Here is a 17,724-nt window from a genome sequence, read left to right on the forward strand (position 1 = left end):
TCGCATTAAAATTTCTTTAGAAATACTCTGTTTAAATTTGAGGAAAGTATGAAGTATAATGTAAAAAGCGATGTCTTCACTGGATGAAGAAACTTTAAAAACTGAATAATATTACATTATTTATCAAAAAAGTAAATCACTTCGTGAAAGAGATGGGTTAATTCCAGATGTCGTTGCGGGCTCAATCCTTCACAAGGTTATCTGTAATTCTGGAATATTTGCTAAAAATATATATTTTTTAAGTGGATTCCGCCTAAGTCTGCTCTCCGGGTAATTCCCTGTGTTGCTAATCCTTCCCAACAGGAAATAAATCGTGACAACTTAAATTAAATTGTTTTTTATGTCTTTTGCCGCGTTACACGTTTAATGGTTTCATAAAATAAAGTTTATTAAAATAAAAGGTGGGAAGATAAAAACAAGTCAGATTAACATAAAATCAAGCTGGCTTGTTTTAAGGTCAATATTAATGGACCGCGAAATTCGCATGTTTAAAGAAGAGAAGATGTAAGGGTTAAGATAAGTTAATTAATTAATAACGTCTCAGTTTGTAATAATAATTAAATTAACATTGAATCAAAAAATCGCCGCTAGAAGCTATCGCGTAAAGAAAATTCATACGGGTGTGTCTTTTGTACCTCGGTTAAGGCACAAATTACGTGGCACATTATGATCTATTAATTTCATCTGAAGTAGATGCTATTATGTGCTGTCAAATGTTAACTCATATTTCGCCGATATCAAAACAATGAAAACTGAATCTGCCAAAATGCACAGAGCTCCAAAGCTGTCTTAAAGCAGATGTAAAGTAAGACCATTTTTATTTACGTACCTAAAACAATTGTACTTAGCAGGTACCAACTTTTTTTGTTTTTTTTTTCTGATTCCCATTGCAAAATATTATACATTATAATTATAAATTATTCAAAATTATAAGCATACTATTGATGGTGACCGGATAACTCATCGGAATGACAATTCAACAAACATTTAAAAAACGATATAAAGTTATGAAACAAAAACTATGTTAAATTATTTACGTAGTTAATGTTAGTTTTTTTCATCGCTTTTTAATGGCATAGTATACCTTTTTAAATGTGTGTTGAGTTATTATGGAACCAGCTATTTGTATCGCTGTATTATGTGTTAATTTACGTGTTCTATAAATATTTGCATTCTTACAAGATTACTGTATTCATAAATACTTGAATGAAATAAAGTAGAATGTGTCCAATGCTCAATTAATATACGCAATCTAGTATAATTTGAAATAGAATATTGTAAAAATATTTATTTTTAAATAAATGATTGTTCCATTAATAACTTATTAATGAACACAGTAAGCGTGTAAAATGTGAATATTTATAGAACACATAAATTAACAAATAATATAGCGATACAAATAGCTAGGGTCGAGCGCAGCGTTGGAAAAATTACACATTTCAGAGTAAGATGAAATTATAATAAGTCTCACTCATTGAACAAATAATATTTATATTACAAATGTATTACGTTAGAGATATTTTTAATGTATATATTTTTTTTTAAAACGGTTACAGCGAAACCTTTTCGTGAGAAAGTGGCTTGTGGCAACTGTGGGTTAACTTCATTGGTTTATCTTAGTCAAAATTTCATATTTTAAACCACTAGTTTTACATTTATTTATCAAACAATCGAAATCCAAAACATATATGTTTCAAAAACGACAAAAACACTTCCGTGTTGTCAATGACACCGTGAGCTCAAAATAGTTGCGTTAACATTACAGAAATATAATGTGTGAACTTTCTATAATGCCAGACCCAACCATTCGAAAGTATTACTGTTTCAAAACAAAATGACATTTTTTATTATAATCTATATTTTTTCACCATATTCACACCTATACTGTTGTGAGAATCGTAAATATATTATGTATGACTTCTAAGTAGACTTACAAAATGGAAATTATCCGATCGATTTTCAAGAAAGCTGGTCTAACCATACACTGGCTTTAACATTCAGTTACAATATGTTTTTTTTAATGATAACACCGTTGAAAGGGTGATAAAGGGTTTTTGGTGGGAGGGGAGGGACCTTTAAAGAAAACGGAAACACGTATTTTAAAGGCAATCCAAAAATAAACCCAAATTAAATCTAAATTATTAAAAATCTTCGCCCACCCCTGCTTATTACAGACTTACAATCATGGTGTACACAAGTACGTACCCACCTCCTGTAATAGCTTCCAACGCATGTCTATTTAAAATGACCTCATCTTGTCGCGAAGTAAATCTTAATCGTAACTCGTTTTTTAAATGGTACCAATTTCCTATCATTTCTATATTGCCAACTTCTCATGCCATGTTCTCAGAAGATTCTAAAAATAAACTTTTCTATTAAACTGTGACAATTTCAAGAGTTCTGTAAAAATATTTTAATAATTTTTTTTATAGCATTCCACTTGGTGTGGAATATGAAGTATCCATACTTCATAAAGGGATTTCAGTATATTCCTTTTGAGTAATGTTAAAAAATTTGAAAGAAGTTGGGAGTGGAAAGAGATAAGATTTGGAAGTACCTGGTCATTCATACTATAGATCCTGAATAGTGGTCTTTCACTAAAGCAATGCTGAAAATTTCCATCAGTGAAATTTTAGGTCCACAAAATCATTTAGAGCTCGCAAAGACTGTATAAGATGTGAAAATTCGTAATTTATTTATTTTCATTGTCAAAAACACAATGAAAGTCAAGATGGTAACATAATAATAGATAAGTTATAAGCCTTTTGGTCTGTGTTGTAAATGGTAATTTTTAAGTTCGACGAACTTTACCAAACAGACATAATGGGCATTGATTAGATGCAAAGCATTCAGTAAAAAGTGAACGCCTGGTGTCGAACAAACTGACCGTCTGTTTTCTGAATAAATACGCTCTTACAGGTTGTTGGGTTCATCAAAACACACGCACACCGCTCTACAGGATGCCTTTACTTAGTCGCTGCAGAACGCTCTTGATATGAACCATTTACAGGCGGCAAATAATGGAACTAACTAATGAACTTTTGTTTAAATTTCATGTATTTTTATCCATATCCGACAACAGAGATAGTTAGGTGGGGGTCGGCACCCCCACCTAATTCTTACAGATTCGGATTCCCCAGCCCTAAATTAGTCTAAATCAAGTTCAATTTCGGTTATTCGAGTGACTCCCATAAACCGAATTTTTTCCATAACTTTAATTATCTGTACCTACCAGTTTTCTATTCTCAATCATTATATTTACTTTTTATGTGATTGCCATACATACGAGAGTTCCACCTCCTTGAGCCAGTTGGAGTTACAATAACCTCAATTCGGGGAACATTGTAGGAAGAAGAGAAAATAAGAAAAAGATTGGAAAGAAGAAGGTTGAGTACCTGGCTATCCAGTATTCAGATCACTAAACACTTTTTTAGTCAATAGTGACAGAAGGTATCTAGTATATAAACCCGAAATCGCCTCGTTTAGTAAAATAACGAATCCTTAAACTCAGTATGTTCTTATAGTCGCTGTTTCATTTTCCAATGCTCAAAATAAGTTCTTATTTAAAAACAAAACATATTCATGAATATTGTAAATTAGAATTTTGATTTCATCTTATTATAAGTACGTACTTAAATAATAATAAACCATGGAAACTGCTATTTCCAAACATTTTGCCCGCCAAAAACGGGCGTCTGTATATAAATGCAATACTTTTTTCAAAATAAGAAATTAAGCCTTGTAACAATAACTAAATAAAATAGTATTAGTTCAAGATCAATAGAAATAATAATAAAGAAATTAAACTAAAAAATATGGAAACCATTTTTTCAAATTTATTTAAATATAATTTTGTACATTTATTTATAACAATTACAGGTAATATAGCCTAAGACGTTATAATTGTACCATTTATGCAGTGCAAATAGAATGTCATTATCAAAAATTGCAATTAAACTATAATATTAATTCTTTAAAAGTAGGGCAATGAATATTATATTCTTATTGATGTTAATGCATTAAATATAATTGTAACATATTCATACAACAACAAAATATTATCTAATCAAGGTTCTGGTGTCCCTCCGAGGTCGTCTGCTTGATCCATTGTAGACTAGCTTACGGCGTCCATCAGGAGGTCATCTGAAGTTCATGTCATCTGAGGTTCAATCATCGTAGTTGTTTTGCATAATATGTCCATCAAGGGGGATGAATTTTATCCTTAAATTGAAGAATTAATTAAAATAGATCACGCGGAAAGATAAATTTTCTAGGCATTATAGGGAAAATTCGACCAATATGCAGGGCCGTGCGTCGAATATTTTTATTCGCGTCTCCTTCACTTACGTCGGTAGTATTTAATTTATAGTGAGTATTCTGTCGTCCTAAGATTATTTTACAATTGGAATGCAATTCCTACGCTTTGATCAACCACACATATCACGCACATCAAGTGTCGCTAATTAAACCCAGTGCAGCTTACACACTGGAAAATAGGTCATTTTTGGTGATTCTGGAAACTGCGTAAAATAATAGGTGCAGTTTTTTGTATTTGTTCTAACCAACAAGATCACTATTACACCAATACCTCGGCAGTAGTATACTAGTGGTAGGTACGAAATAGGAACGTCGCGTAATTTATTTTGTCTTGGCACTCCCTCCTTGATTCTTTTGTATATGTACGTCGTCGCATAAATATTCTTTTCTTCAGACAAATGGATTCGCATGGTACCATGGCTTCCTGAAATCTCTTCTTCCATCCACTTGCACATCATGAATCATGGGCGTCGTAAGGGGGGTATATGCGTACATTTCTTTCCCCCCCCCCCCCCCCCACCCCCCCCCCCTTCTTCCTTCGAATTCTAACCTCTCTCCTAATGTTAATCCATATTTAACTTTATTATTCGATTCATCCTATTGGAAAGCATAATGTTCACGAGACATATAGATTTTGTATATATAAGTGTTGTAAACAAAGAAATTTGACTATAATTGTTTATCTTTTCCTCCAAAATCATTATTGAGAAACTCAAACTCATCCTTATAGTTGTCGGCTGCTCTAGCTTATGTGTTTGTCACGCACATTCACAATATCAATAATACCTCATTTATTTTTGCATTTTGCGTTCTTCCTAATCAGGATAAAATATTATGATTAGATTACCAGGAAAACCGATAACACAAAAAGAAAATAATCACCGATCGGAACCTTATGTTGATAAAATAGGTCGGAAGAATGCAGATATTAACATCGTCGACGCAAAGATAACGTTGTCTTCTACTCAGAACCTTATTCGGGATGCCTTTGTAATACACCATACCCACCTTTATATCTTTATATCTTCTCAAAATAACTTTCCAAGTTCTTGCAAATACTTAGTCTGATAAAACCTTTCTGAACATCTGTCTAAGAAGCCAGTTTTGTCAAAAAATAAATCTAAATTAAAGATAATTACCTCCCATCTCTTCCCATGGGCGCCTTCTTTATTGAAATACTAGCTGTAATCCCCGGCATTGCCCGAGCTATGCACAGAGTTTTTCATTCATTTTGAGGTCAAGTGTGCGAAATTTCATCAACCTGTAGTAGAAAACTGTAGATTTGTACACAAACGAAATAGACGCCATCCGTCACAAACACACCCACATTCTTTTTTATATTAATAGTTTGCTTAGTTATTTTTTTATAAGTTACATGACGAGGAACCATTTTCCAAAAATGGGAATACATTTTACACACACGATTTTTCTACAATTTTTCCAATTGTCTGGTGTTTTGGTGAGTATTTTACCTCTTATAAAACAGTAAAGTATTCTCTTTTACAAATTTATTTCAATTAAAACAAATACAGACTAAAAACGAATTATTTAAATTATTACATATGCGAGCATCATTTATATACATAAATCTTCGCAAACCAGTATAACCAGTATTTTTACGCCAATAAACCAAAAAATAAAATTAATTAAAAAAAGGCAAATGGTTGATATTATCACATTTTATAATATTTATGTCAAAAATAATAATAGTAGATAATATTCAAAAATCAGGGCTGTGCCCTAAGGAACTCCAGTCAACCTTTTTACAATATTCACCGTCGAACTCAAATGCCAAAACTGTTTGTGAAGCCTATGTTCATATTGAGTAGGTAATTTTTTAAGCTTATTTTTTGTAGGTTCGTGAAGTTTGCTGCACACGATTAAAAATTATAAAATAATGTTAAACTTAGTCAATCTTTGTTGCACTTTGAAAATATAAAATAAAATTTATAGTAAGTTTGATAATGCCTTAAAAGGCAAAATAACCTTCACGCGTAGTAATAATTACATGGCAGAACTGTAAAAAAATATATTATATCATTGATGTAGCTATTTCCAATTCCTGTAATATTCAAAAAACCATTTCTGAAAAAATAAGAAAATACACCGATTTATGAAATGAGATAAAAAGAATTTGGCATTCTCAGACTATAAAAATATTACCATTCGTTATTTCGGCTACTGGCATTATACCTAGCTCTCTCATTAAAAAATTAGGCGTATTAGATCTATCAAAAAATTTGTATATAAAAATGAAAAAATCTGTCATTTTAAATACATGTAGGACAACGAAAGTTTTTTTTAAATATTTATGTTGAGGGATCAGTAGGATTTATAGGCTCTGTTAGGAGTTCTACCGAGCCAAACCCTCTGATATGAAAATATCTGGAGTCGGTGAATTATTTTCCCATTTGATCTCTGGTGAGTTGACGTGTTGTTCTTGTATTGTTTTGTATTTATTTTGCTTATTTATATAATGCACTTGCATAATGTTGATTGACCAGATGATCATTTGTGGAAAAGTGTGTGGAAGGGTTTAGTTTTTCCTATAGGGAAGATTTAACCCGGACATAAAATCGGAAAAGATAAACATATGATACCTACCTACTATGTAAAAATAATTGTGGAAAAACACATACCATGCAAAATTTCACTATTTTTGTTCCTCAAAATGATTTTCTCTCGCTAAAACAAGTCTAGTTGACTGTTGTTCCAGTCGCCATCGAGTTATTCTTTGTATTTTGTGTAGGGTGACCGGATAACTCATCAAAATACAATTCAACAAACCTTTAAAAAGTGATAAAAAGTTATGAAAAGTGAAAAAGCTAGAATAAATATGAAATGAAGGTAAGATTTATATGTAAAATAAATCATCGTTTTAGTGACTATATATCAATTTTTAAACGTGTCATTGTATTGAGTTATCGTGGAACATACGTAGGTACTATCCTTACATATTGGATAACACGAACAAGCCAAAACGTGTGAATGCGAGGAGAAATGTGACCTTTTCTAGGTATTTCGCCTACGCTAAAAATAATACTCCAGAATTGCATTACATTGAATGCTAGTGGGAAATGAGGCAGTTCATAAATTATTAAAAATATATGAATTTAAAACAAAATACTTAATCAGATCAAGTTACGAAAGAGTTGGAAGCATGATTGGCAAGTGATGCTACACTCCTCAGACACAGTCATTATAGCCTTCTTGTGACTATCTTCCGTGCAGTTTAACACGTATACTATTTCTGCGATAGTATTGCAAACTGCATTCAATCTAGGTACAAGCGGATATGTAAATGACTCAGTCCTGATATCATTGTTGCAATTAAAAATAATTTTTGATTGATTAGTTCTAGTTGGTATTTTGAAGGTGATTAAAAACATCAAATCAGGGCTGTCTATAATTTCATTAATTACTATAAAAATAAAAGTCAAGTTAGAAACCAATCTCCTATCTGAGTGTTTTAATGATTTTAATTCTTTTATCAATTGGTTGTAATTTATTTTTTCTATTGGTACACCGAGTTTATAGCTAAATATATAAAGGTTAATACATAATAATGTTCAACTATTGCTTGATAGGCCATTCCTCGTACGTCAGGACGGATCTGTTGGATTCTTTTTTTGTTAATATTTTTAGGTTAATATTGAAATAGTCTCGCAAAAATTACCCACATTAGTATAACGGTTCTCATCTTACTTGTCTTTACAATAACATACAATGTACTCGTAAATTAGGTTTTTGTCATAAATTATCTTTGGATTTGTTTTAAGTTCTTTCACTTTCTAAAAACTTCGGTCCAACTGATACCTACGTTCTTGAAAACGATAGGCAGAATGAATACCAATGATTTTTCGTATAATGAGAGAAACCAACAATTTGCATTGAATACATTATGTACTCTTCCCGCAGGAGAGAATGTTTAATTAATTCCAATGTTTCTTAATGCTACGAATATCACCGACATAAATCATTTCATGAATACAACTACAGGGTTTTCCAATAAGAGGTGTTATTTTGATATTCAATCGTAAAAGATCAATGGTTTCGTTGCTTGTATGGCACGTAGCGCCGTCTTGTTGAAAGTAAACGTTGTCCAGATCAATACCATCCGATTCTGGCCATAAAAAATAATTATCATCATCTCTCGATAGCGCAACCCATTCACCGTAACTGTTGCTCCAGCCTCATTTTCTAAAAAGTAAGGTCCAATGACTCCGCCGGACCATAAACCGCACCAAACAGTCACGCGTTGAGGATAGAGAGGCTTTTCAACAATACCTCTTGTATTTTCCGAGCCGCAGATGCGACAATTTTCCTTGTTGACGAAGCCACCGAGGTGTAAATGGGCCTCATCACTCAAGATGATTTGCATTTGATTCACTCAAGTGAATTTTAATAATTTTAATGCGTTGTTGAAGCGTGTATCGTTCCATTTTTATTAATGGCGTAGTTTCTACTTGTCAAATGTCAAAAAATGACAGCTTCAAAAGTAACATCTACCGAAATAGCGGGCTATTCAAAATAACACCTCTTATTGGAAAACCCTGTACTTAAACAAAGCCACTTTATTATGACGTTTTCAGCGCCGCATCGAAAGAAAACTATTACCGGAAAGTGAACATTATTTAAGTCAATATCGTATTCTCTTCCTTGGACAGACCAGGTAATTAGCAAAATAAAAGTAAACAATAAGTTATTTAAAGATCTGAGAGTGGGTACAATGGTGTTAGATTGACAACTCCGTGGTCGAGAGGTAAGGCTTTCGACTAACAAACAGAAGGTTGTGGGTTCAAATATCGGCGTGCGCAAGTAAATTTTATTTTAATTATTTGTGTTATTTCTCAATTTATTCATTTAAATTATTATATAGTATACTTGCGGCACCTGCCACATTAAAAAATACTCTGACCATTGCTCTGGTGTAAGACCACCATTCAGAATTGAATCGTTGCTTTAAATGGCTTTAGCCATGTTTGGTGACGAGATCTGAGTAGCCAGGTACACATCCACCTTAATATTCTCCATCTCCTTCCCCTCCGTTCAGCCTCACAACATTGGACACCAATTGGGGATGCCATATTCTTACTGACTCTAGACAATTGGGAACAGTTGGTACTCTTGTGCAGTATTCGCATAAAAAAGCAAGAATATCCATTACAATGCTAAGATTCTTCGATAAGACGCTTTAGTTTTAAAACAAAAACTATTTATTATTGTTATCAAGTTTAATTTGAAGAACTCAATTTTAACTTTATCTTTTAATATTACTGTTGATCAATTTATTATTAAAAACGGTTTATTTACAAAACATGTTCTACCGATTTGCTTTTTGATAGCGTTATCAAACTGTTTTTGACAAAGCCTTAAAATAATCTTTGTTACAGATAAACGGTTTTTTTATAAACTAAATAATCATTCGCATAGTAGTCCCAGTATTGTTTTTAAATTAACCCGATAATCCTTTATGGCAGATAAAATTTCATAATTAGTGGGTAATATTGCTTGTGCATGAGCAATGATAAAGGAGTAGCTAGCAAAGGATTGAACCCACGAAGCTGGGGGGAACCCAACTTTACCCGATTTTTTTATGTGAATACCGGATAAGAATCCTAAATGCTCTGAACCATCTGGAGCCAGTGAGACTACGGCATCCGCTATTGGGATATGTTGTAAGGTTGAAGGTAGAAAGACTGAAACATATCCAACAAGTAACTAAAATACAACATTTGGCCAAGAAGGCTTGCTATACAATGGTACTAAACTTTACAACAAAATCTTATTCTCATTCGAAACCGAAATCACTCAACTGCACTAAAAACACCATGTATAATATTTATAATTATTTCAGATAAAGCACTACACAATATTCAGGGTGGGGCAAAAGTAATCACCCTATTGGAAAACGTTATAACTTTTGCAAATGACGCCAAATGTCAATTCAGTTTTAACGTGATTAAATAAATGATTTAATGATTAAATAAACAAATTTCAAAACGGTACCAATGTTTATCATAAAAAAATTTACAGCAAAAGAACATCGGGTGATTACTTTTGCCCCGTCCTGTATTTATAATTACTATAATTATCAATACTACAAAATTTTAATAAAATCCTCATCGCGGGAGATCTCAGAAAGGATATAATAATCTCTATTTGTTACAAAAAAAAGGAAGATAATACAACATTTATTATTATTATTATACGAATCTAGTTTGCTTCAACCATCAAAATACTGGTTTGTTGTGATATTGTAAACTTAACTTTCAACTTACAACGAAACTCAATTAGGCTAAGAGATTTAAGAAACGGGCCCTAATGCATGTCATTCAACAACGCGCGCTTGGTAATACTTCGACGACAGAAACCTTGTGAGATATCCCAATATGCAAATAAGGTAAGGAGCATTTTTTTTATATTTATAATTACCGGTTATAGAATCAGTTTAGGTGCATAAATCTTAGGTGGTCTGAACCTAGATTATAAACCGCCGAAGGAGACATCGAACCAGTTTTATTACAGGGTTGAACTAAGATTAAAAAAACAGGCTGGATACCTCTTTGAAAACCACTGAACCTACCGAAAACTGTTACTTAAACTGTTTTCAAATAAAATAGCTACGTTATAAGATTTTTAGACTATTAGACCCGTGAAAGGCCATTGAAATTGTTTTAACTTTTCATGAAAAAATTCCGACACTGTTTGATCAATTTAACGAGAAGTATGGAAATATTGAGCTCACTTCGGGTATTTGGAAACGCCCACAACACACTCAATTTGATTGTTTTCTTTATTGAACGAAAAGATTGCAGCCTTGAGAATCAAATTGTCAGATGGGAATTTTGTATTTACTTCAAATACTCGTTTAGTTTACCAGTCCTCCTCTGTGAAATAATGGTTCATTATTTCACACAGTCTTAGGTGTTATTATTGTTTTCACATTTGATATCTGGGAATCTAGATTATACAGGGAATAAAATTTTGTATTCACTTCAAATACTCTTTTTTTTACCACTCCTCTGTGAAATAATGGTTCCTTATTTCAAAGAGTCTTGGGTGGTCTTACGTGTTATTATAGTTTTCGCATTTGATATCTATGAATATAGATTCTATGGGAGTAAAATTTAGACCTCATCACACTGTAGATTTGTGGAAAAAGGCACCATCGTGTGTCTAACGCCTATTTACTGAGCAGAACATTGACAAAGCAAAGAGATATTGAAAAGTGATGAAAAATAAATCTCACCTAACCAAACTAAAAGTAACCTAACCCAACGTACTATTTAAATTTGTTCTGTTTTGTCCGGTTACCTAATACGGATTCCGTGACAAAACAAAACACTATTGAATATATATTATGTCACAAAGGTATGTATTCCAACACTGTCAGAATGGGACAGGTAATTTGGGTAATAGGTTAGGTGGGAGTATATGTCTAAGAGAGATGCATGTAATTGCGTCAACGGGTAGGTATGCCAATCTTGGTTGCTGACCCATAAAGCAGATAATCAATGCACAGTCAACAGGCTTCATGAAAATTATTAACTACTTTCCGCTCACAGCGGAGTTTCAATCGTGTCAACGTGGTGCTTTGAAATGTAATCTTAAATCAGTAAAAATAACACAATTTTTCTCCTACAACATTTTTCAATTATTGACAAAATATCTTTAAAAATGTGTTGGAACTCGATGTAGCTGGTTACTATCGGGTAGTACCTACTGTTTAATTTATTTAAAATAATCTTAGAATAGAACTCCCGCAGTTTCGTATCTAAAAACCTGTTAAATAATATAAAATATGCAATAAACAAATACTTAGAACTAATGCTTTGATGTGTTTAATGGCTTACGAACATAATAATTTCAATATGCTTAAATTAAGTTGGTAGAAGTGGCGTACATCTTTCTCTGCCCACATGTAAGTAATGATTGATTCAAAATAATATTTAATCGTAAATAATGAAGCCAGATTAGTTTATTGTGGAACTACACCACGCACTTTTTACGGCTTTAAATTCAGAGTGTCCGAGGTAAAGTGCACAAACTTCTCGAGGTAATTCTACACAGTGGTAAAAGTAAAAAACCTAAATAACCCTTTTCGAAATACCAAAGTTTTTTTTCACATCTAAATTTTTTTTCCATATAAATATATTTCCTAAGGATATTTGTTTTTCCATACAAACAATTTAACTTATTGACCTGAAAATGTTGGCATTTAGGAAAAAAAAAATTTTTTTTAACTTGTATAATCACGTAGAATCCCCTCCTGAAGTTGGTTAAACTTCGGGAGGTGACTACATGATGGTAGAAGTAAAAAAGATGAACAACGTTTTTCAATTACGATGCTTTTTTTCATATTCAAATATTTTTCTCAATTGAAGATTATTATTTTCACAATACAAACAATTCAAGTTTTTACCTAAAAACTACCTTGAAACGTTTAAATTTCGAAAAACATTATTTTAAACTATCATTTAGATATCACTAAATTGTGTCAATTGTGTGCAATTTTTCCCCGTATACCCTGTACATTATATAACATGTGTTCCATAAATTACAAAATATTATTTATTTTGTCAAAATGTTATTTCCCATCGAATAGTAAGATGACATTTTTAATCCAATATTAAATTTTCAAATTTTGTGAAATCTAGTTTTAACACAATTTCAATCACAAATAAAAAGATGCAACATAAAAATTTACGGATATTATATTATACAAACTATGATATGACACAAGCCAACATTAATACAGCCAGTTATTAAAATCAGTATTATCATAGTCTTGTGCAAAATTACAAGCCAGTGAAATATCGAATTTATCTCAAAGCCACTGCACATCGTAAGGTTTTTCTCGGCAGGGTTAACTTTCATAAAAAATATTTCTTGAACTCGTTTCCTTTGGGTCGAACCATTAATTAAAAAAAAATATACTAATTTATTGAAAAAAAAACATTATATTTTCTCAAATTTTGCATAGCTTTTTAACCTGTACGGATCGACAACTACTATGTACGCTACTGGTCGAAATGTAGGTAGGTACCTACTAATAACGAACTTCTTTATGAATGTGTCTGTATCCTTGATAACTTTTTTAATGTTTTTTATTGGTATTTTTATCTCCTGATTCTGCGAAATTAAATATGAAACAACCACATCAACTCAGTTGTATTGCCATTAAAATTTGTTTAAGAAGTTTTGCAGATTACCAAAGGTCTGCGGAACAAAGAACATCGTTGTGGGCGTATTACACACAGACTAATGAAAATAACGGACAGTGCGAGAGAAAGTTTATATTTGAGAGTCTATCTTCAGATAGACTTTCGCAAGTTGCTGGCATTACATGCAACTTCCACGTCATTTATAACTCCGAAAATGCACTTTTAGTTGTTTAGTATCGGCCTAATGATAATAAACTGAAAATCTCGCGAATGCAAAAGCAAACAGAAAGATGATTTTACATTGCCAGCTGCAGTAACTCTAGATTAATGACACCCGATAGAAACCAGCTTGAGTTTTGAAATATCCAGTATTGATGGAAATGCATTAAACTCCAATAAGCATGCTGAAGTCATTGAAATATGTTTATTCAGACTGGATTTTGCAGGGCCAGACCTGATGTGAATTAGACCATCATGAATAGTTCAATTTTAGCCTCTCCCTCTTTCTCATAATGGTAGGCATAATATATAAGTGAAGCATGTATGAGAAAGTAATGTAACAACATAGAACTACAAATAGAAGCGCTACTGCGAAAATATCTCGTCGAAACTGGTTCCACTATTAGAACGCGATAATCGGTGCGCGTAGACCGGATTCGGTAATTTTAATTAAAGCGTTAGGAGAGTTGGAGGTCAGTTGGAGGTAAAAAAAACAGAACCTATTTTGTTCGCTTCATGTCTCATCTAAATATATAATTCAGTAATGCGTACAACGGAGATCTCGACGTCAACAACATACTGACTGGGCAAGGGGAAGTCCTGTTTTAACTCGAGCGTTTTGCATTTCGTATGTTTGTAAATTTGTTTGTACGTTCCGTTTCTGGTTTAGATGGTGGCGATTTTAATATTTAAGTAAAGATTATTTTTAAATAAATCCATGTGAATTTCACTTTTGATACCGGTAACAAATGAATGAATGCGAATCTTGGAAGTGGAAATTAATCCAATCTACGACATCCGATTGAGCTGAAACCCAACAGATAGACTCGTTGTCGACCACAATACGTTTTTGGAGGCAATCATGCACACTCACGTCCATTTCTCTGAAATCGGATGACATTATTTGTGTTCCTAGATCTGTTATTATTTATTATTTACAATATTGTATTTTTTGTAAATCTCTCAGGCCACGGGTACAGAACCCTTAGTTTTTTTTGTTTTAATACTCTTTATTATTATTATAATTTTAAGTGAAAATCTGTTATTGGATTTTATCTTTATTATTTAGTTTATTCTTATATATGTAAATAATCTGTTGATTTTCCCAAATAAATAAAATAAAAATAAAATAAAAATTACAGCAGTTAATATACGAAATAAATGTCAGTCCTGCCCGATCGGCATTCGGCGAGATTGGTAGATTTGTCGACTCCAGTTCCTGGGTAGGAAGGAAGTTTTTTTTAAGACATTTTAGAATAGACTTAATATAAAATTTATTTATTTATTTATTTTTTTTTTTTTTTTTTTTTTTATTTATTTATTTATTTATCAAAAGAAAGTACATATTACATATTGGATGCTTTGCCTGTCCAACTAGGAAAGTTCCCGTTCTAGGACAGACAAATTGACATGTTTAGTTCATATTATTACTGAAATGTACATAATTACATAACAAAAACCAAAAAAAAGTTTCATTTTTCTCTGAAATTAAGTTGTGTAATAAAGAAAATGTATATAATAAATATAAGTACACATACATTGTTTTGTGAGAAGTAGAAAAAATTAATCTGGTAGCATATATTATAATCGGATTAACCGAATTAACCTGGTAACATAAAATATTAAAATTTACAGAGTATGAGGTATGCGTTGTAACTAGAATGTGTAATAAATTATGTGCATGATTGTTTTCACTGAATTAAAACATGAATTCAGAACAAATTATATTATACAGCAATACGAATATATACCGCGCTCATTTCTTGAACTACTGCTAAAATGTAAAAACAATAACTATATATATAGATAGAAATATAAACTATGAAACATAAACTATGAATATAAATACATAGTACCTGATTTAGTGCTACTTTGGTGAAATTTGGTGCATTACTTCGTACGCCATATTGTGTTATGTATTTATTATAAATCATTACCGTAGTAGGTACCAAGTTTCACACAGAGTTAGTGTGCGACGTACAAATGTGATACGCTTTACAGTAGTGATGTACCTAATGAGCAGACAGGCTTCAGGGGCGCATAACCATAAATCTTAGGTTGAAAAACATCAGAAGTTTGGTGATTTTGTTTAACAGTTGATTTGGTGATTTTGTTTAACAGTTATACAGCATACGTTCACATTTATATATATTTTTATAGCAACAAAAAACTTACTTGGTACTTACCTTCCTGAAGAAAGCTTGTAAAAAGAATTTTCATTGCGGTAATCGCGTTTCTTTTGGCAAATAATTCCTCATTTAAAATAAATTTAAAAAACAGATACATAAAATATTATATGGTTTAAAACTAATGCAAAAGTTTTGGTCACATTAGAATGCGATTGCATTTAGAAAATAACAACTTTATTGATTCTTTTTAGAAAGCAAGGTTACAAGGAAGCTATTATAAATATATTATATCAAAATAACAAAGAGTATTTCAGTTAAAATTAATTACATCTTGATGATTTCACAGTCGCAAATACCTACACATTCTAAGATTGCTTCTAGGAAAAAAGACTCCTAAAAATTCTAAATATACTCGTTAAAAGTTAGGTACTTGTGGTAATATATTATGTAGATAGGAATCAAGTCGGGTCTAAAATGGGTCACCTACATAATGAAATATGTGTGCAGTGACCAGTGATGCGTGCTTGATTACCTTCCATCGGAGTTAGCCTGAGTTGTGTGGCGCCTCTTGGAAAAAGTCCTACTGTGTCGAATTACGCATGGCCACAGAGCAGGTTATCCCTAGAAGCGCGATATTAACCGATTATTAAAGAGAACGTAAGTAACCAATTTAGATTCATGAAAAATGAACATGCCTCGGGCAAAAAATCAATAAAAATGTGTTTATAATAATAATAGATATATTATAAACTTTTTTTATAAAATTTCTACAACATTGTTAAATAAAAAAAATTTAGATGTAAGAAATTAAATATAATATTTACGACAAAAAAATTTAATTCTAAAAATGTACAAAATTCAAAAATTATTTTAGGAAGTTGATCGCTTCAGCGAGGAGAAACTCTTTCAAGAATCAATAGGATTTTCCTTTTCAAACTCTTCAATATATCGATATCGTAAGAGATTTGGTTCAGGAGCAATAAACTCCTCCCCCGGGGATTTGGCAGGTTGGATCTATAAGTAGGAAGATAAAATAATCTATAATCACGCTGTCTAAAATAGTCATCAGAAAGGTAGGGACTCACCTGCTACAAAATAGCTGAATTCTCCATATACGATTTTATAGAATTAAACATAGTGTTCAACAGATTTCGTCGAGGAGTCGTCCAACTTAGGGAAAAAATGGATTATTGAAAATAGTTTTATTTTTATTTCATGAGAAGTAATAACAATATGAATTTACTTTGGACACGCGACACGCCCACAACACAATTCTATCTCTTATTTACTCATGGTCAATAGATAGACAAACCGTGTACCTACTGGGCTTTGGTTTCGTTAGGTTCAACCATTGAACGGTGGTGCACTGACAAATCCCGTACCCCGGGCAAATCTGTTGAAACTGTCAAGTCTGTTGGAGTTTTTCGATAAATTCAAAATCGTAGTAATCATGATTTTTTAATTTAATTTACACTACTAATAATCAAAACCTGGAAGGAGGACTGAAGACCTTAAATAACCAAAACAGTCCAATAGTTATTAATTATTGTGGTACCTCGCGCTGTATCCTTCTCATGTATTGCTGTAAAATACAACACTACGTACTTAGATAATATTATATAAAGTTAAATGATCAAAAGATTACTTTTAGCGCTGGTGTTTTTTTTTACTTATTAAATAAAGCGCAAATGGTCCGAATTCTGACGCTTATAAATTGTGATTTACCCAAATCGTCTACTCTACTACTACAATTTCAAAATTCAAAAAAATATTTATTGCACAAAAATACAGAGTACAAAGGGTATAGCTTATAGGTTACATCCTATTTTTTCCAGCTAACCCAACAAATACACATTATATTACATAACCCAAAAATAACATGTCAACAAATT

At 31.9% G+C, this 17,724-nt stretch overlaps 1 protein-coding gene across 1 annotated transcript in view; it reads left to right on the forward strand.

Moving 5' to 3' along the window:
* Pxn (Peroxidasin) overlaps window positions 1-17,724 on the forward strand; it is a 58,249-nt gene that overhangs the window by 13,179 nt on the left and 27,346 nt on the right. The gene's annotated exons all lie outside the window — the stretch shown is intronic.

This window comes from Hesperophylax consimilis, chromosome 23, assembly GCF_061612785.1.
Source record: "Hesperophylax consimilis isolate HC1 chromosome 23, BYU_Hcon_1.0, whole genome shotgun sequence".
Classification (NCBI taxonomy): Eukaryota; Metazoa; Arthropoda; class Insecta; order Trichoptera; family Limnephilidae; genus Hesperophylax; species Hesperophylax consimilis.